We start from the raw sequence: 21,267 nt of genomic DNA on the forward strand, positions 1-21,267 counted from the left end.
TCTAAAGGATGCAGACCATCCCTGTCAATACGATGTCCCAGGTACTCCACACTGCTCTGAAGAAAGTGGCACTTGGAAAGCTTCACTCTGACACCATGCTTCTCCAGACGTGTGAGTACTTCCTCCAACCTCTTCAAATGATCCCTTTCAGATGAAGCAGTGATGAGGATGTCATCCAAAAAGCAGGTGACATGCTCCATCCCCTGAAGGATTTGATCCATCACAGACTGGAAAAGAGCCGGAGCACTGGAAACACCATAGCTGAGGCGATTGTACTTATAGAGACCTTTGTGTGTGTTGATGACCAGATACTTCTCTGATTCTTCATCTAACTGTAGCTGCTGATAGGCATGAGAAAGGTCAAGTTTACTGAAGGATATTCCTCCAGCTAAAGTGGCAAACAAATCTTCAGTATTTGGAAGTGGATATCTTTCCTCTTCAACACACTGGTTGACACTGACTTTGTAGTCACCACATATCCTAATTGTTTTGTCTGCCTTTGGCACAGTAACAATAGGGGATGCCCACTCACTTTTCTCAACCTTTGAAATAACCTTCACCTTTTCCAATCTGTCCAGCTCCTTTTCCACAGCTTCTTTTAGTGCATAAGGAACTGGGCGAGCTTTACAGAAAATTGGTGTGGTGTTTGGTTTAGTGTGGATTCTAGCTTTAAATCCCTTTATGCAGCCTTGGTCATCCGAAAACACTGCCTGATGGCGCTGAATCACTTCTAGTACTCCTGGCTTTGCTTCTTTCTGCACCAGTACCTTGTGTACTGTGAAAATCTGTTTCCAGTTCAGCTGTAGTTTCTTTAACCAGTTTCGTCCAATCAGAGCTGGTCTGTCTCCCTGAACAACGATCAGTGGTAGGGTGATGTTTTGAGTCCCATACTGTACTGGTAACATAATATATCCACGCACAGCAATGTGTTGGCCTGAGTAGGACTTGAGCTTTAGCCCACTGGCTGGTTTTATAGGGAAATGAGTGAGATGCATCTGATAATACTTGTCTGATACTACCGACACTGCTGATCCTGTATCCAGCAGCATGGTGGTGTTCTTGCTCCCAAGCGCAACATCCACTGTGTATCCCTTCTCACTGGAGGTGATGGAGTACATTGAATAAACTCCAAAAAGTTCAGCTTCATCATTCCTACTTGAGCATTCATCCTCAGTTTCCAAATACTGAGTTTGCTGACTGAATTTTTTATTCCTGCAAGCACGTGCAATGTGTCCTATTTTTGCACAAACATGACACTTTTCGCTCTTAAATTTGCACTCACGTGCTGAATGCTTTCCACCACAACGATAACATGGTTGCTTCATTCCTGTGTCTTTTTTAGGTCCCTTCCAGTTCTTTGGCTTGTTATTGCCCTCTTGCCTGTTCTGTCCTTTCCATCCTTTGTTGAAAAAATTTGGAGCATTTGTCAAGGCATTTACGTGGTGAGGGTCCTGGCGTCCTGAGAACTCCATCGTATTTTTCGAAGCGAGTTCCATGGATACGGCAATCTCACATGCATGTGGAAATGTAAGATCCTTTTCCGATAGTAGCTTGCGCTGCACAGCATCAGAACGCAGCCCACTAACAAAACGATCCCTCAGGGCCTCATCCAAATATTGTCCAAAATCACATGTGGCTGACAACTGCCTCAGGGCGACAACATAGTCAGAAACTGCCTCCCCTTCTTTCTGGTTACGTTTCTGAAAACGAAAACGCTCAGCTATCACCACTGGAGTCGGCTTATAATGCGCACTTAACGCCCCAGTCAGCGCTGCATATCCCATGGTACTCGGTACCCTCGGAGACACAAGATTCTTTAGCAGCCTGTATGTATCTGCTCCGATCACAGAGAGAAACGTGCACACTTTCTTCTCATCGGAAACATCATTTGCCAACATCCATTGCTCCAACCGCTCCAAATATGACTCAAAATCTTCCTTCGATTCATTATACTCTTCAACACGACCCACATGCATCGCCATGTTAGCTCACCAAAAGCTGTTCCGCTGCAGCCGTGAAGAAAACGTCTTGATTTGTCTTTTTCTTTACATGTGAACACAACCCTCCTACAGCCTCTGTCACGCTGTGGAAATCTTTAGAATCCTCGTCGCCAGTTGTGATATTCTGGATTAGGCTCTTAAAAGGATCAGGACAGAAGGACGTGGATAGGTGCCTTTATTGAACAGCAGGACATCACACACTAACTTGTTGTTTCTTAGCGGTGCAGAAAACTACCCTTTTTTGTTGTTATATATTGGTCAACCAAGAACTAGCCCTGTAACAGGCACTTCTGTATTTTACCACTGGGGGGCAACAATTCACTCTATTACAATAACATCTTTGTTATATAGCCTATATATATATATATATATGAATCTGCTTTTCTTTAGCATCTATCCCATCTGATTGTACTCTATTTGAAACCAGAGGTCATTTTAATCAGATCCCGCTGGAGAGAGGAAGAAAAAAAAAATTAGGTGATGGGTCCCTTGATTGCCAAATTCCCTTAGTAAAGGAGTCTACCATTCAAGTGACTCAAATGAAGTTGCCAGCCTCCTCTTGCTTCCACTCAGATGTGTTTGTACGATCCAATATTTAAAGTCTCCTCTGTTCTGCATTGTGTCCCTTTGGTGCGGTGTAACTGTCAGGCTAAACTTAAGTGGAAGCAAGTCTCAGACGCTGCTAAGCACCTCAAGACAAATGGCCTCTTTTCTGCCTTTTCATTCCTAGTTTTAATTCTTTACCTAACACTCGCTTCAGTGATGTACCAGATGATGATCACATGGTCAGTGCAGTACTTCTTATGTTGTACATCAAGGTGTCTGCTCAGTGCTGCTGTAGTGCTGATCATTAGTTCACGTGAACAGGACAAAACCCCTAAACATGTTCATATGTCAAGGGATGATGTACTCACAGAGCCCCTCTCTCGCTCTCTCTTTTGCCTTCCTCCTGCAGGCTTCTGTGAAGCATGCACAAAACAGCGGATAAATAAATAATAAAACCAGACAAAAAAAAATCAATGAGCCACAATGAGACATGCACAAGCCATTTTCACTCAGATTGTTATTCTCTGTTGGTATTTACAAAACTTCCAAAGACCACACTGGTTCTAGACTATAAGCCCAATTATGGTTAGACTGTTTAAACCCATTGCCATTGATTTCTTTTCAGGCTCAATGTGCCAGTCCTGATGTGGGTGTGCTGAGCTGGAATCAGTTCCCCCAAAAGCCTTGTTTCAGCCTCTCTGCACCAAATTAGATTGCGTCCTTGTGTCAAGGGGAGTTGTTTGTTTTCAGCGAGTTTCTCTTTGTCGAAAGGTCAAATGAGCAGGCTGAGGATTGTCCCACGCAGCCTTTTGTCACACATTATTTATGGGTATTCCACAGCAGATGGGTACAGCAAAAGCCTGGGCTATACAGTTGATATAAGGATACAAGCAGTTCCCTCTCTGCCAAATGGCATTTTTCAGGATGGGTCAAAACAGGAGCAAGTCTAGAAGAGGGAAACTAAGTATGGAGAGAAATGCATGAGAAAGTATACAAAGGAAGACCTGGTACACAAAAGCTCAAGTTTTGTGTGACCATAAGCATAAAGATTAAAAGAAAACTGTGCTGGCCAAAGACAGTTTGGCACAACAGATGCTGACTGGATGTTTATTTTTTGCCCCTCTGCAGCTGAAAAAGCGGTGGAATAAATCAGTGTCAAAAATAGAGCTAATATGAAACATGTGATGGTCGCTGACAGCATGAGTGATGACTGTATTATGGAGCTATAAACTGCAGTCCCAATTTGACAATAGTAATGGTATGCTTCCTGGACAGATTTTTGTCAGGCGTGAAAGGAAGCTATATGTCAAATTGTACTATATCTACAGGATATGGTGGTGGTGGTGGTGGTGGTGGTTGTGGTGTGTGTGGGTGAAGGGACAATCTTTGGATTCATCATTCTGAAGACGGACATTTTTTTATGTGACAAAAAAAAGGTAATTTTATGTTCAATGATGCATTATCTGTTAAACGAACTTGTACCAACATATCACTTTGAGACCGTGTGGTAACATTTTACATTACTATAAAATGAGAACTTTAAAAAAGCTAAATTTTTTAAGTTGTCTAGAAACAAACTCGGGGTTGTTTCAGTCATTTTCATCATGATTATAACACATTTTGTCTGACTTGCTAAATGAAATGTGAAATGTGATTTCTTGAAAATGCACGGAGAAAATAAATAAACATTAGCCTTGATTATACTGTTAATCAACAAAATGGGGTTTTTTTATTTTATTTTATCCCCCCCCCCCTGTGATTTAACACTTTAACTGTCATTTTCATCTAAAAGGTGTTAATCACAGAACTTGGTTTGGGTTAAAGAGAGATTATCAATATGGTTAAATGCTGATGTCAAAATCACATCCATAATTTATTTAAGCAGATATTGTCCACTTTTTTAATATATCTGTCTCCATACAAGGATGATGCAAGTTGGGAAACTAGTTAATGGCGTTTGCCACTTTGAAAAACCACAAGTAGATCATTAGGATCCTTCTGTGGATGTCAGCCTGCAGCTCGCCGTTTGCTTAATGAAAAAAAAATGGAGGCCTGCTTGGGATCTGTTGAGTTTGTGCTGACATTTGATGCTTCAGTGCACATGGTGAAGAATTACAGACCAATCCCGGACATGTCCAGACAGCTCCCACAGAGGCTGATATTTCTCTGTAAGTCCCCTTATAACTTACACTGTCTGCTGACTTCAAACTTGGGGAGAAATATCAACTCTTGCTATAAATTGATCCTAATTTTGTACCACTGGTGACGAGAGCTGGGTCTACAAACAAGCAGTGAGCAACAAGAAGAAAATATTTCTCTCGGGGTGAGATGGTCAGTGGGATGTTCTACTGCAACAAGCTGAGCGAGAACATTCACAGGAAAGTACACCGATATGCAGCCTATGTAGCAAAAGGACAAGACTTTTGGTACCAATGGGTTTCAGTATTGACCACTCATACTTAAACAGGATCTGATGAAATGGTAAACAGTTTATATGAAGATCAAAAACAGGACTTAAAATATTGTCTTGTTTTTGAAGAAAATGTACCTTTTTATATGCTCTTTACATGTAACTGGATCCATAAAGCTTAAGGACAGAAGAGCAAGTCTTAGACTGCTGTATTTCCCGCAGGCTACATTAGCAGGTCAGTCGATGGATTCTAAAATCTTTTCGTCCATAACTTAAAACAAACCAAATACTTGACGCCGATCGCCCACTTAAGGTGTCAAGGTAGTGTGCTTTGTATGCATGGCCATTTTTCTACATCTATACAGTACAAGCCCCAAGATCCTTCAAAAATGTGCAAAACGCAATAAATAGCTTAAATTTCAATGTCCCCGTGCTCTGTCAGATAATTGTATAAAACCCCAAGTTTAAAGTTATTTTAGTGAATTTAAAAAATCATCCTGTCCAGTTATGCTTTTTTTTTAGTATTGAATAATACTCAAACATCCCCAGTATTCTGACTCATAAAGAGATAATGCATTCTGAGCATGAATTTCAAATCTAAATTAAGTTCTCCATACAGCAGCTGCGGCCACGTTTTTTTTTGTTGTTGTGTTTTTTTTTCATCTCTGAACTATGTGAATAAACAGAGCTCCAAATAATTAACTCAATCATTACAGTATAACACAAATCCATTAGCATTTCAGGGATATCTGCTATGAGTCTGTTCAGTTGGAAAGGTAAACCATTGTGACTTCATTTCACCTGCTTTGATGCAAATAAAAGTGACAACAGTTTTATTTATTAATTTTTTCGCATTTTCTCAGTGTGCTTGTCACTGATGGTAGCAAGAAGTAACCAAAGTCTGGACCTCAGTAATCAGTTTTTTGTCTTTTCCTTATCTTTTTTTTTAACTAAGGCAGTAAAAACGGACACAAATCAATGACTCAAGATTGCTTTTATGTTGAAAGGACAATTGATAAGACAGTGGAAAAGATAAAGATAATTACCTGGTGTAGAAAGGAGGAGTGAATCACAGACACAGGAGTGCCTGAGCCATTGAGTACATAACTGTTTACCTTGTGCTATTTTCATTTCAAGCGAAGGAATAAACTATTTATATCTGCCTTTTTCATTGTTTTACACAAACATAGACACAACACTCATCTTGCATATTTTGAAATGCATAGTTGCTTCTGGAAAGGCTTTTACATTTTTCTACATTTCTGGGTTTATTGTAATGCAGCTCTAGGCTTCAGGCTTAAAGCATTGTGAAAAAGTGACAAAGAATTTGGATCTGAACTTACCACGTAACACAAATTTGTCCTCAAAAAACACACTGTGACAAAAGGAAGTAAGCATTAAGTGATGATCTGGTCCTGAGGTCTTGTTTTTAATAAGAAAAGGAAAAAAAAGGACAGCGAAGCTGAATCCCGGCAGCTTTCATGCACGTGTCAGGGCGGGAGGTTTGAATTCTTGTTTGCAGAACTGGGACCACAGCTCAGGAGGAAGATAAATAATTTTGAAAAGCTGACTGACCCAGAGAAGCATCTAACTGTGTGTCTGGGGCAAAAATGGTATTTGTCATGGTCCTGGGTCTGTTGTGTTGATGTTTTTGATTATTTCATGTTCTGTGATTAGGTGGTTTCTCATGGTCTAGTCTGTTGTATTTCTACTTCCTTTAGTTATTCCTTAGTATTTTTGGTGATTTCAAGTCTTTAGGTTTTGTTAATGTGCCTCCCCTGTGTTCTGTGCTACGTCTAGTGATCCTGGTTTCTATGGTCTTGTATTTCCTGTTTTACTTTGACAGTCTCGTGTGCTATATTAGCGTTTTTTTCCAGTTTTGCTTTCCCCGGTCTTGTTGTGTATGATTTCTCCCAGCTGTGCTATCCTCCTGTGTCTCATTCCCTTGTTGTGCCCGTGTATATTTAGGCCCTTTGTCTTGCTCTCTTTGTTGCTGGATTGTCTGTGTATCACCCTCTGCATTTCTCCATGGTCCAGGTTCCTCGGCTCAGGGGTTCATGTTCTCGATTGTTTTTGTAGTTGCTCCTAGTTTAGGTTTAGTTCTTAGTTCTTAATTGCTTTCTGCTTTTGTTTGTGTTCTGTTCCTGCCACAATTAAGAATACACTTTCAATTTAAGTCCATTTGTCAGTGTCTGCTTTTGAGTCCACAATCTCTCCATTCAGACGTGACAGGTATTATTTTACTATTTGTATATTCAGCACCAGCATCTTGAGCGAGTGCGCTTGCAAATGCAGTGGTCTGATTGGTCAGATCTGTTTATTTGGACTTGAAAATCTGCAAAAATTGAGCTTAGTGCAAAAAAATTAATTCAGCAAATTTGTCTTGCGAATTTACACGGTCAGTGTAATTGGCTGCTTTACAAATAGGTGAGTCTCAATTCTGTTTTTAAAGCATTAAACATCTGAACGGATTTCACTCATCCAGTGTGTGAAAGCCTTGCGTCTCTTTAAAAAGTGCAGCCTTTTCCACTGGTCACTGGAGCACAAAAGCTTAAATGATACAAGAGAAAACATTCTGGACCTCAGTTATCTCTAAAACCTTCTTAGTACCACAAGACAGTTCCTGAAGCCTATTTAGGTTTTAAAGGGAGTTCAGCCTTTCCAGAATGGCACATCCATACATGCTGTCACAAGAAAATTTGTTATGTTTCACAGCCTCAAATGTGTGGAGATGAAACTGTGGCTGGAGAGCTGGAAGGGTATCAACCCAGCACCTACTTGTGCATCTTTCTCACTCATCAGACACAGGCTGTGTCCCAATTCAGGGTCTGCACGCTTCAAGTACACGCACTACACGTACTATGTACGGTGCGTACTATAAGTACGAGAAGTGCGGAAGTGAGAGGCTTGTGAAATGGGATCTAGCCTTCGTCGCGCTGTTCAGATTGCCTAGCAACCATGATACTAACTGCGAAAAATGTTTCATACAGCATTGTGTGAAAGAAATGAAGGAGAAAAATGTTTTGTTGGTCATTCATTTTTCTCATGACATCACTTTGATCAGTTGAGTATCTGAGGCTGAGACCACAGGACTGTAAAACATGATTGTTGGGCTTCATTTCTGTACTGAACAGTCATTTCAAGATTAGTTAGTAAATAACAGAGAGTGATATTATACCCTGTGGTGGGGCGTGGTCTGCGGGGCCGTGCGGACGCACCTGCACGGCATCCGCAATCACGCCCGCCGTGTTAAAACACGGGGACTCAGGGGTTGGTGGTGGTGTGGTGTGACGTGAATCAAATAAAGTTGGCTCTGAACGTCGCTCCGTGGTCCCGCCGTGCCTTATTCATGCCACATTGGTGCCGAAACCCAGGAGGCGGCATGGCGGGTACCTATCAGAGCCAGGAAAGGAAAGAGCTGGCCGAGAGGGTGGCCGAAATAGCGGCCACCCAGCGGAAGCAGGCGGCGGAGGTGCGTCGCCAACAGGAAGAGCTGCGGAAGGAGAGCGAACGCCACCTGGGGAAGATGGCAGAGCTGGCAGCGCTGCTCTGGGCCTGGGCGCCACCCCCACAAGCGTGTCCCGAGGACAGTGAAGCGGTGGAGGAGCCGTGTGGGTCACCTCGGCAGCCGGAGGTGGTGGACGAGCCACGCGGGGGTCCGAGCCTGCCGGAGGAGGAGGAGCAGCCGGGTGAAGGGCTGCTCCTGCCGGGAGCGGTGGAGGAGCCGCTCCAACCGGAGGCCGAGGACGAGGCGGGCGAGGGTCTACACCTGCCGGAGGCAGAGGAGTCGCTCCACCCAGAGGTGGGCGAGGGGCTGTGCCTGCTGGGGGCGGAGGCGCAGAGCGGGGAGCCGCTCCAAACGGGAGTGGCGGAGGCGGTGGCGGAGCAGCTGTGCGGGGAGACGGAGGTCCCTGCTCCAGGGCAGCCTGTGCAGCCGGAGTTGGAGGCAGAGGAGCGGGACAGCCCCGCTAGGCCGGGGATCGGCGGGCTGGCTAGTCCAGCCTCGCTGCCACCAGTCGATTCTGCGCGCCTGACGTCTGCCCAGCCGCCTGTGTGCAGGAGCTCACGGCCATGCCTGTGGGGCCGTGTCCGCTTGCTACGCGGCCGACCTCCGGACCAGCTTCGCCGTTGCCGCTGGATGCGCGGGCGGCCACCAGAACGGACGCTTCCCCGTCGCTTGGTCAGGGGCTGGGGCGCCGATGTTTAGGGGCCGAGTCTCGCCCCAGTTCGCGGGGGGGGGAGTAGGTTCGGCCAGATTGCTCCCCGGCCTCAATCGGGCGATGGGGGTATGTGGTGGGGCGTGGTCTGCGGGGCCGTGCGGACGCACCTGCACGGCATCCGCAATCACGCCCGCCGTGTTAAAACACGGGGACTCAGGGGTTGGTGGTGGTGTGGTGTGACGTGAATCAAATAAAGTTGGCTCTGAACGTCGCTCCGTGGTCCCGCCGTGCCTTATTCATGCCACATACCCCTTTCGTCAAAAAAAGTGACAGGTTACTTCCGGAGCTCATTAATTATTCACGAGCTCCGGAAGTCCGGAAGTAATTAAATTATTCATGAGCTCCGGAAGTCCGGAAGTGGGAAGTAATTAAGTAATAAAAATATGATATTCATAAAAATATGATATTCATAAAAATATAATTGATTATTTAGAAAGTTTCTTATATATCAAATTAGCATTCTTTTATTTCTTTAAGCAATTAAAAAATTTATTTTTTTTTTTTATGCTCAAAAAACGCCATCTGGTGGCGGGTCAGTGTGTGTGCGCGCGCGCGCGCCCGAGGCTGTGTGTCTGGGCGCGCGGGGGCGCGCCCGTGTCTCCGGACCGTGCTCTCTCGGGCTCCGTGCTCATGTGTTTAAAAATGTATTAAACCATATTAAAATTGTTTAGTTAAACTTGTGCTTTTGTAACGTTCAGTATGGCCACAAACACATGCTGCATGCCTTGGGGGAAAACTTTATTTAGATTTATATGCATTTGTAGATTTAGAATAAAACTCATACTCAGAAAAAACAACTCGCGATCCCCTAACCCTCCTTAGATACATAAGCAGGGAAAACTCCTTAAAAAACCCTCCGCTATTTCTCCAAAACCCTACAATAACTTGTTAGGGTACCCCCTCTATTCCCAAAACCTTATATTCGATAACAGGGAAAAATCCTGAAAAAATCCTTAGTCTTTTTTCTCAAATTCAGCGCCCCGCGGCTCCCTTCATGCTCAGCCAAACAAAGCCAAAACTCCTTTTAAAAATTTCTCCGCGATTTCTCCAAAACCCCTAGAATAACTTGTTAGCTACCCCTCTATTCCCAAAAACCTTATATTCGATAACAGGGAAAATCCTTATTCTTTTTTCCTTCAAAAACTTCCCTCTTACTAGCAAGCTCTAAAATTCAACCCACACTCTAAGTTCTACCTCGCTCTTAATCTCCGATCCACAACTTCTTGCAGAGCACAATTTTTTCCTGCTTGTTCGCTCCCCGCTCTGCTCCCTAATGCGCTGCTTACCTCGTTTGAAAATTCCCCCCTTAGACCAACTCCGCCTCACTGCGCCCTGCTGCCAATCACATAACCCTTGCACCGCTCCCTTCGCACCCCGGTTAGCCAATCCGCTCCAGGTCTGATTTTACGATCTCCCGCTGAGGTTAAGACTATCTTCGAACCCCCAGAACACATCTGACTTCAGACGTATCAACAACTAGCGCCGCTCAGACTGCTTGCGAGTTCGCATAGGGAGCGGCCGATTTCAACAGCAACTTGCGTCTCTTTCCTTATCCGCATATCATTCGGTAGGTGTTAATCTTCCTCTCTAACTACATTTTTGCATTTTCCTTTTTACCATTCTGTCAATCCTTTCATTTAAAAAAATAAATAAATATCACAATGGTTTGTAACAGGTACAATACACCATCCATCCATCCATTTGCCTCCACTTATCCTTTTCTCAGGCTCGCGCGGTGCGCTGGAGCCTATCCCACGTACAATACACTTTAAAATATATATAAGCTCCACTTTTAACTCCCGTAAAAGTTTATACATTACATGTCTACATCACCTATCATGGCCTCATCAGGTATCTCATATCATCTTGTTATTGTTATGTTATGCTCCTTTGATATTTTGCTAGTTTGCGTGTTTTAAAACTCTTTTTGTTTTTCTTTATATTTTTAGACCCAGATGTGTTAACCTGATCCCTGCGAAACACCAGCTCTGTGTGGATTTTGACCGCGAGTGACCGGATGTTGTTTCCGGCCTGAGGTTGCCTGAAATGCCGTGAGGCTCGTTTGAAAGATTGCGCCCGAGACCAACTCCGCCTCCAAGGCATGCCTACCTTTAGCTGCCACCAGTGAGATATCAGAGCCGGGCTCCACATATCCAATCACGAGCACGAGCAAGACAGCTTTTGCAGACTCTCCAGAAATATACAAGTCCTTACCAACTGCTCTGCAACCCAGTGTTTCTGGTCCCCTCACTAACATCGCTTTTTGAGATATTTTTTATGAACCGCCAAAAAAGCAATTTTACCCCACAGACTGGGTCTGAGGGCAGCAGCGGGGACAAATGATTGTAATGAAGCGACGGACATTTCATGGCTGGTCTTGCATAATCGTGAGTTATTATGTCATATGGTGATAAGTACATAGTTTTGCAAGAGGCATACAAGCACTGTGGAAAAAGTAATCATAAAACTGTTTTTGTGAACACCCTACGTTATGCTTTAAAAAATGTGATACATGTAATGTGATCATCAAAGAACATGATTTAAAAAAAAAAACAACTTTTATTCTTATGCTTTTAAAGTATGTCAGATTATCTTAAAACACTTATTTGTATGTTATAATGTTTTTCTTACACCATGTGTAATTTTTATAGACACCTTATTCATTGTATCAATGTGTAATTATGTATCTTTGATAAATAAATAAAATATTTAATCTTGTATTTGTGTACTTTCTGGTGATTCAATAAAAAATTAGTCACATATCGCTCTGATAAACACAGATGGCTGAAAGAAATGTTTGATGGAACAAAGGAAACAAGTGTCTTGCTGCTAAACTTTTAAGTCACCATGGTTTAAATGAGAAAGTCTGTATGTAAAACATGAAAAACTCCATATCAGTGATATCTACAAAGGTGTACTCATTTCTTTGTAATGGTACTTTACTGTTCCAATGAAACAAAAAGAAAATCTCATTTTTAAAGTACATTTTTCGGCCACCCTGACCTATTTTCAGGGGCAAGAATGTTGATGTTAGACTGTGTTTTAAATCAGGTTGTGATCTTAAACTAACTATCACAGCACTGATTTCAGTTGTAATGTCAATTAGAATCCCAATTTGGCTTTTCTCCAGTCAGTGTTATGGTGAAATTTAACTTGTTCTTTTGTGTAATTGCACATGGCCCAGCAAAGGACCCCTTAGTAAACTGTACAGCATAAGTTTTCAATTCACTTTTGTCAGAAAACTTCACAGTATGAGAAGTTACAGCACAGTTTCTCCAAACGTGTGGTTCTTTTTCAGCCAGCGTGCTTTTAGAGCATCTACATTAGCTCATGTAGTAAAAGTACAATCAGTAAGTGTACTTTAACATTTGAGATTCCGAGTCACTCTTGCTTAGATCATGTGAACTATATCATGAACCTTTTTTTGTATAATGCATCAAACGTGTTCAAATCAGTTTATTTTCAATTTATTTTAACTAATCTAGAGACAAGCAAGTCCTTTTTAGCTTCTGTTATGTATTTACCTCTCACACCTTAATCTAGATGTTAGTGTTCTCAGAGTTAACATGTCTCATGTTGCCATGTTGTATTTCTAATACCCAGCCTCAGTGTTCGCCCTGTTGACCCTCAAATCCAAACACCAATGATCTAGATATTCACAAAATTCATAAGGAGATTCTTAAGGTCTTAAGTTTTGTTGTTTTTATGTTTTACAAAAAAAAAACAAAACTTCACATTTTTTATATTTTTAAACGAAAGTGACATGCAAGGATATTTTTCTTTAGTGATGTTGCTTCAGCAATCTCAAATACTAATTATTCTGGGAATTTTTATGGTCAAACTATGTGATTTTCCAAATGTGTGTGTGTGGAGTAAAATGACCTTGTTCTTATGATGTTGTCACCGTGAATCATTTAGGATTAACAACACAAATTGTATCGATAGCAGAAACAGTCTTATAACTTATAATTCTCACACGTTACCGCTAGTTTTACAAACACAGTCTTCTTCAGCTCTGTTTATGTAGCTTTTATGAAACTGATTTTCCATAGTACAAGTAGAATTTAATTTTTCTTTGCTCTCCAGTATAAATGCAATAATTTGCAGGCTTTTTACTGAAACTCTCACAATGCAACACTCAATGCTCAGAGCTTCATATATCAACAGCTCTGAAAATATCTTCTTTTTTAAAGTAATGTAGGACAGGATCTCTCACTCTCTGTGTCTCAAAAAAACCCAACTAAACTGGCAATCACCACTAAACAAATGAAAGTAGTTTATGGCTTTTTTATCAGCTGCATTTCTTTCATTTATGTATTGATCCCATTGTTTATTGGTAATGCTTTTAGGTCACTGTTTTAGCATGTCTGCCTCACACTCCATTTAAACAGTTTAACAGATAGTGGGGTCTGGTAAGGAAGTTGGGGGGAAGCAGACAACTCCACAGGAAGAGTCTTTTTGTCTTTTCTCCACTGTAAAAGATAGCAAGGCAGTGTGAAACTTTCTTTGCGGGAAAGACAAAACTGAGAGCCATGCTAGGCTCAGTGAGAGACTCTGCTCACCCTCTGCCCCAGCGATGGCAGTCCCTCACCAAGCTTGATTTCTGTTCTTTGTCTTGATTAAAGAATGTTAGCTACCGCTCATCGCTTGTCTGCAGGCTTTATTAAACGGAAAACTTCCACAACAACCTCTAAACAGTGGTTTATGGCTTTTTGTCACCTGCAACACCATGTAACACTTGGATGTTAGATTCTTTTACCAGTCAGTGTTGTTAGCCCCAACCCCCAGGCTCCAGGTGTCTGAGCTCTAACCCTGGCTGCCAAATGTCCCCCTGAGGCCTTTGTGCCTTTTACCACCAGACTAAGTTTGTAGTCCTATCTACTAATATTATTTTATTTTTTTATTATAGCACAAGGTTCAGTTAGGTTACTACTTTGACTTCCTCAATTTGAGCACATTTCTGACCCGATACTTTATCAAGCTTTTACTCGAGTGTTTTTGACACTAGCAGCTGTACTTCTACTTAAGTGAAAATTGCCTGCAATTTTGCCACCTCAGTTGCCACTTTTCTGGAGTTTGTACACTTTTTATATTGAAACGTTCAACGTTTTACGTGTTATCCTTGATCACAGTTCTAAACAAGTTAACTTTCTTCACTTCAAAGTAACCCAAAAAAAGAAACTATATGTCCAGTTCTCTTTACTCCAAACCTGGTTTAAGGCTATGCTGTTGTTGTGATATGGCCATACAAATAATATTAAGTTTAATTAATCTTAAAAAAAAAAATGGCTGCTTCATGGCTACCTGTTCAGAGAATTTGCAGACTTTTATGGAAACTGTCACAATGTAACACTCTCACTGTCAAAACATGGTTGATCCATGTTTCTATGAACACTGATTAATATATCAACAGCTCTGAAAATCCTTTTTTTTAAAGTAAAGCAGAACAGGATCTCTGTATCTCTAAAAATCCCAACAAAACTGGCAATCACCTCTAAACAAATGGAAGTAGTTTATGGATCTTTATCACCTGCAACACCATGTAACACCTAGATGTTAGACTCTTTTACCATCACATTTGCAAGGGTTTATGTGTTATCCTTGATCACAGTTCTAAATAAGTTAACTTTCTTGACATAAAAGTAGCCCAAAGAAGACAAATATATGTCCAGTTCTTTTTTACTCCAAACCTACTGATCGGAAAACATTATGTGATGCTGGAAGTTTTCATCCTATCCATCTGCAAAACAAGTTTACCTGTAAGCCAACACATTAGACGTAAGCAAATTTGTGAAATTCCTGAACAATGTGCTTTGTGGAGTAGCAGTAGTACTAGAACTAGTACTAGTAGTCCTAGTATTCTGCAGCAACCAGGCTTCAAGAGTGATCACTCTTGTGGCTTTAAAATGGTGAAAACATGTCACAGTCTTAACCGCAAATCAGAAATGTTGGTAAATTTAAAAAGGAATTTAAACGTCAGCTTTGACATAGACACAGACTTTATTAATGCCACACTCAGGAAATTCACATGTTACACATGATTTAGCTCACCTGCTAAATCCCCAGAGCAATAACCCCATCAGCATCATTAGCCTGAGTGTTGATCCTCCAGGTGAGTGAGTGGAGTTGAGTGTGTGTGTGTGTGTGTGTGTGTGTGTGTGTGTGTGTGTGTGTGTGTGTGTGTGTGTGTGTGTGTGTGTGTGTGTGTGTGTGTGTGTGTGTGTGTGTGTGATCAGAGGTGAAGCTGCTTTCTGCAAAGTCTCATCAACAACATCTTTAGAAACAAACATCAACAACCAGGAAGAGTCTAAAAGCACTAAATATGAAACAGACCATTTACCATACCCAACACTGAGCTCCTGCACAGTCAGATGGAGTGAAACATAATGTCCCAGTGGTGTTCTGTTGGATTTAGCAGGTGAGCGTTGTTGCCAGTCAAAACCTTTTTGGAAACTCTTTACAAGAATCAATGTAATTATTTGTTTTACTTGAATCAAATGTAATGGTTTATATACCTGAAATAAAACTTTTTTGGAAACCCTGTACATGAAGTAAAAGGTTTTTGATCTTGTAAGTTCTGGCTTTAATATTTTCAGCTGATAAAGTGAACTTCATACAAACTCTGTGTTAGAAAAAGGGGATAGTTTACTACATGCTATAAAAACACAATCCTTAATCTTTTATTTTGCAACTTTATCTTTCTGTTCTGGTTTTTAGAGTGATTGTTTTATTGACTCGTACTTTGGGAATCACCCTGTTGTGAGAAAAGGATAAGCTGGGAGAGAATACAGCATTATACAAGCAGAGTGTTTTAGCTGTATCCGTAGATCTAAGACATAAACCTGTTGTTAAAAAAGAATAGTTAACTGAAGTGCAGATTTAATTTTAAATTATTTCACGAACTGTCCAGGAATTACAGAGAGCTTTATACTGATATGGTAAAATTCTCTGAGTGTATTGGTTGTATATGACAAGTATTTGTAAATCATTAGTAGTTACTCTTGCATAGGTGTTTTGCTTGTTTTAAATTTGTGCACTATTTATTTTTATTTTTTGTATTTTGTAATGAATCTCTAATTCACTTTTTCTTGTTGGCCTTGTTGTGTGTACCTCACAAGTCAAATTATACATTGTGATGGAGCAGTCACAATACACCCGCACGAGACACAGTTTGATTTTTCTAACACAGAGTTTGTATGAAGTTCACTTTATCAGCTGAAAATATTAAAGCCAGAACTTACAAGATCAAAAACCTTTTACTTCATGTACAGGGTTTCCAAAAAAGTTTTATTTCAGGTATATAAACCAATACATTTGATTCAAGTAAAACTTTTTTTTTTGGAAACCCGTTACATCAAATAAAACTTTCTTGGAAAAGCATTGCAAGAATCAATCGAGTTATTTGTTTTACCCCATTCAAATCTATTGGTTTCATTACATCAAATTAAATAATTTTGGAAACCCATTACATCAAATAAAACTTTTTTGGAAAAACTTTACAAGAATCAATGTAATTATTTGTTTTACTTGAATCAAATGTAATGGTTTATATACCTGAAATAAAACTTTTTTGGAAACCCTGTACATGAAGTAAAAGGTTTTTGATCTTGTAAGTTCTGGCTTTAATATTTTCAGCTGATAAAGTGAACTTCATACAAACTCTGTGTTAGAAAAATCAAACTGTGTCTCGTGCGGGTGTATTGTGACTGCTCCATCACAATGTATAATTTGACTTGTGAGGTACACACAACAAGGCCAACAAGAAAAAGTGAATTAGAGATTCATTACAAAATACAAAAAATAAAAATAAATAGTGCACAAATTTAAAACAAGCAAAACACCTATGCAAGAGTAACTACTAATGATTTACAAATACTTGTCATATACAACCAATACACTCAGAGAATTTTACCATATCAGTATAAAGCTCTCTGTAATTCCTGGACAGTTCGTGAAATAATTTAAAATTAAATCTGCACTTCAGTTAACTATTCTTTTTTAACAACAGGTTTATGTCTTAGATCTACGGATACAGCTAAAACACTCTGCTTGTATAATGCTGTATTCTCTCCCAGCTTATCCTTTTCTCACAACAGGGTGATTCCCAAAGTACGAGTCAATAAAACAATCACTCTAAAAACCAGAACAGAAAGATAAAGTTGCAAAATAAAAGATTAAGGATTGTGTTTTTATAGCATGTAGTAAACTATCCCCTTTTTCTAACACAGAGTTTGTATGAAGTTCACTTTATCAGCTGAAAATATTAAAGCCAGAACTTACAAGATCAAAAACCTTTTACTTCATGTACAGGGTTTCCAAAAAAGTTTTATTTCAGGTATATAAACCATTACATTTGATTCAAGTAAAACAAATAATTACATTGATTCTTGTAAAGAGTTTCCAAAAAGGTTTTGACTGGCAACAACGCTCACCTGCTAAATCCAACAGAACACCACTGGGACATTATGTTTCACTCCATCTGACTGTGCAGGAGCTCAGTGTTGGGTATGGTAAATGGTCTGTTTCATATTTAGTGCTTTTAGACTCTTCCTGGTTGTTGATGTTTGTTTCTAAAGATGTTGTTGATGAGACTTTGCAGAAAGCAGCTTCACCTCTGATCACACACACACACACACACACACACACACACACACACACACACACACACACACACACACACACTCAACTCCACTCACTCACCTGGAGGATCAGCACTCAGGCTAATGATGCTGATGGGGTTATTGCTCTGGGGATTTAGCAGGTGAGCTAAATCATGTGTAACATGTGAATTTCCTGAGTGTGGCATTAATAAAGTCTGTGTCTATGTCAAAGCTGACGTTTAAATTCCTTTTTAAATTTACCAACATTTCTGATTTGCGGTTAAGACTGTGACATGTTTTCACCATTTTAAAGCCACAAGAGTGATCACTCTTGAAGCCTGGTTGCTGCAGAATACTAGGACTACTAGTACTAGTTCTAGTACTACTGCTACTCCACAAAGCACATTGTTCAGGAATTTCACAAATTTGCTTACGTCTAATGTGTTGGCTTACAGGTAAACTTGTTTTGCAGATGGATAGGATGAAAACTTCCAGCATCACATAATGTTTTCCGATCAGTAGGTTTGGAGTAAAAAAGAACTGGACATATATTTGTCTTCTTTGGGCTACTTTTATGTCAAGAAAGTTAACTTATTTAGAACTGTGATCAAGGATAACACATAAACCCTTGCAAATGTGATGGTAAAAGAGTCTAACATCTAGGTGTTACATGGTGTTGCAGGTGATAAAGATCCATAAACTACTTCCATTTGTTTAGAGGTGATTGCCAGTTTTGTTGGGATTTTTAGAGATACAGAGATCCTGTTCTGCTTTACTTTAAAAAAAAAAAGGATTTTCAGAGCTGTTGATATATTAATCAGTGTTCATAGAAACATGGATCAACCATGTTTTGACAGTGAGAGTGTTACATTGTGACAGTTTCCATAAAAGTCTGCAAATTCTCTGAACAGGTAGCCATGAAGCAGCCATTTTTTTTTAAGATTAATTAAACTTAATATTATTTGTATGGCCATATCACAACAACAGCATAGCCTTAAACCAGGTTTGGAGTAAAGAGAACTGGACATATAGTTTCTTTTTTTGGGTTACTTTGAAGTGAAGAAAGTTAACTTGTTTAGAACTGTGATCAAGGATAACACGTAAAACGTTGAACGTTTCAATATAAAAAGTGTACAAACTCCAGAAAAGTGGCAACTGAGGTGGCAAAATTGCAGGCAATTTTCACTTAAGTAGAAGTACAGCTGCTAGTGTCAAAAACACTCGAGTAAAAGCTTGATAAAGTATCGGGTCAGAAATGTGCTCAAATTGAGGAAGTCAAAGTAGTAACCTAACTGAACCTTGTGCTATAATAAAAAAATAAAATAATATTAGTAGATAGGACTACAAACTTAGTCTGGTGGTAAAAGGCACAAAGGCCTCAGGGGGACATTTGGCAGCCAGGGTTAGAGCTCAGACACCTGGAGCCTGGGGGTTGGGGCTAACAACACTGACTGGTAAAAGAATCTAACATCCAAGTGTTACATGGTGTTGCAGGTGACAAAAAGCCATAAACCACTGTTTAGAGGTTGTTGTGGAAGTTTTCCGTTTAATAAAGCCTGCAGACAAGCGATGAGCGGTAGCTAACATTCTTTAATCAAGACAAAGAACAGAAATCAAGCTTGGTGAGGGACTGCCATCGCTGGGGCAGAGGGTGAGCAGAGTCTCTCACTGAGCCTAGCATGGCTCTCAGTTTTGTCTTTCCCGCAAAGAAAGTTTCACACTGCCTTGCTATCTTTTACAGTGGAGAAAAGACAAAAAGACTCTTCCTGTGGAGTTGTCTGCTTCCCCCCAACTTCCTTACCAGACCCCACTATCTGTTAAACTGTTTAAATGGAGTGTGAGGCAGACATGCTAAAACAGTGACCTAAAAGCATTACCAATAAACAATGGGATCAATACATAAATGAAAGAAATGCAGCTGATAAAAAAGCCATAAACTACTTTCATTTGTTTAGTGGTGATTGCCAGTTTAGTTGGGTTTTTTTGAGACACAGAGAGTGAGAGATCCTGTCCTACATTACTTTAAAAAAGAAGATATTTTCAGAGCTGTTGATATATGAAGCTCTGAGCATTGAGTGTTGCATTGTGAGAGTTTCAGTAAAAAGCCTGCAAATTATTGCATTTATACTGGAGAGCAAAGAAAAATTAAATTCTACTTGTACTATGGAAAATCAGTTTCATAAAAGCTACATAAACAGAGCTGAAGAAGACTGCGTTTGTAAAACTAGCGGTAACGTGTGAGAATTATAAGTTATAAGACTGTTTCTGCTATCGATACAATTTGTGTTGTTAATCCTAAATGATTCACGGTGACAACATCATAAGAACAAGGTCATTTTACTCCACACACACACATTTGGAAAATCACATAGTTTGACCATAAAAATTCCCAGAATAATTAGTATTTGAGATTGCTGAAACAACATCACTAAAGAAAAATATCCTTGCATGTCACTTTCGTTTAAAAATATAAAAAATGTGAAGTTTTTTTTTTTGTAAAACATAAAAACAACAAAACTTAAGACCTTAAGAATCTCCTTATGAATTTTGTGAATATCTAGATCATTGGTGTTTGGATTTGAGGGTCAACAGGGCGAACACTGAGGCTGGGTATTAGAAATACAACATGGCAACATGAGACATGTTAACTCTGAGAACACTAACATCTAGATTAAGGTGTGAGAGGTAAATACATAACAGAAGCTAAAAAGGAGTTGCTTGTCTCTAGATTAGTTAAAATAAATTGAAAATAAACGGATTTGAACACGTTTGATGCATTATACAAAAAAAGGTTCATGATATAGTTCACATGATCTAAGCAAGAGTGACTCGGAATCTCAAATGTTAAAGTACACTTACTGATTGTACTTTTACTACATGAGCTAATGTAGATGCTCTAAAAGCACGCTGGCTGAAAAAGAACCACACGTTTGGAGAAACTGTGCTGTAACTTCTCATACTGTGAAGTTTTCTGACAAAAGTGAATTGAAAACTTATGCTGTACAGTTTACTAAGGGGTCCTTTGCTGGGCCATGTGCAATTACACAAAAGAACAAGTTAAATTTCACCATAACACTGACTGGAGAAAAGCCAAATTGGGATTCTAATTGACATTACAACTGAAATCAGTGCTGTGATAGTTAGTTTAAGATCACAACCTGATTTAAAACACAGTCTAACATCAACATTCTTGCCCCTGAAAATAGGTCAGGGTGGCCGAAAAATGTACTTTAAAAATGAGATTTTCTTTTTGTTTCATTGGAACAGTAAAGTACCATTACAAAGAAATGAGTACACCTTTGTAGATATCACTGATATGGAGTTTTTCATGTTTTACATACAGACTTTCTCATTTAAACCATGGTGACTTAAAAGTTTAGCAGCAAGACACTTGTTTCCTTTGTTCCATCAAACATTTCTTTCAGCCATCTGTGTTTATCAGAGCGATATGTGACTAATTTTTTATTGAATCACCAGAAAGTACACAAATA

The 21,267-nt window shown here is 40.0% G+C and overlaps 1 long non-coding RNA gene across 1 annotated transcript; it reads left to right on the forward strand.

The window, feature by feature from the left end:
- Positions 1-9,654: 9,654 nt before the first annotated feature.
- Positions 9,655-11,894, forward strand: LOC308386398. Its single transcript, XR_013969789.1, has 2 exons — positions 9,655-10,743; positions 11,126-11,894. It is a non-coding gene; the product is annotated as an uncharacterized lncRNA (long non-coding RNA).
- Positions 11,895-21,267: the final 9,373 nt, after the last annotated feature.

This window comes from Rhamphochromis sp. 'chilingali' (genome assembly GCF_963969265.1).
Source record: "Rhamphochromis sp. 'chilingali' genome assembly, chromosome: 18".
NCBI classification, from domain to species: Eukaryota; Metazoa; Chordata; class Actinopteri; order Cichliformes; family Cichlidae; genus Rhamphochromis; species Rhamphochromis sp. 'chilingali'.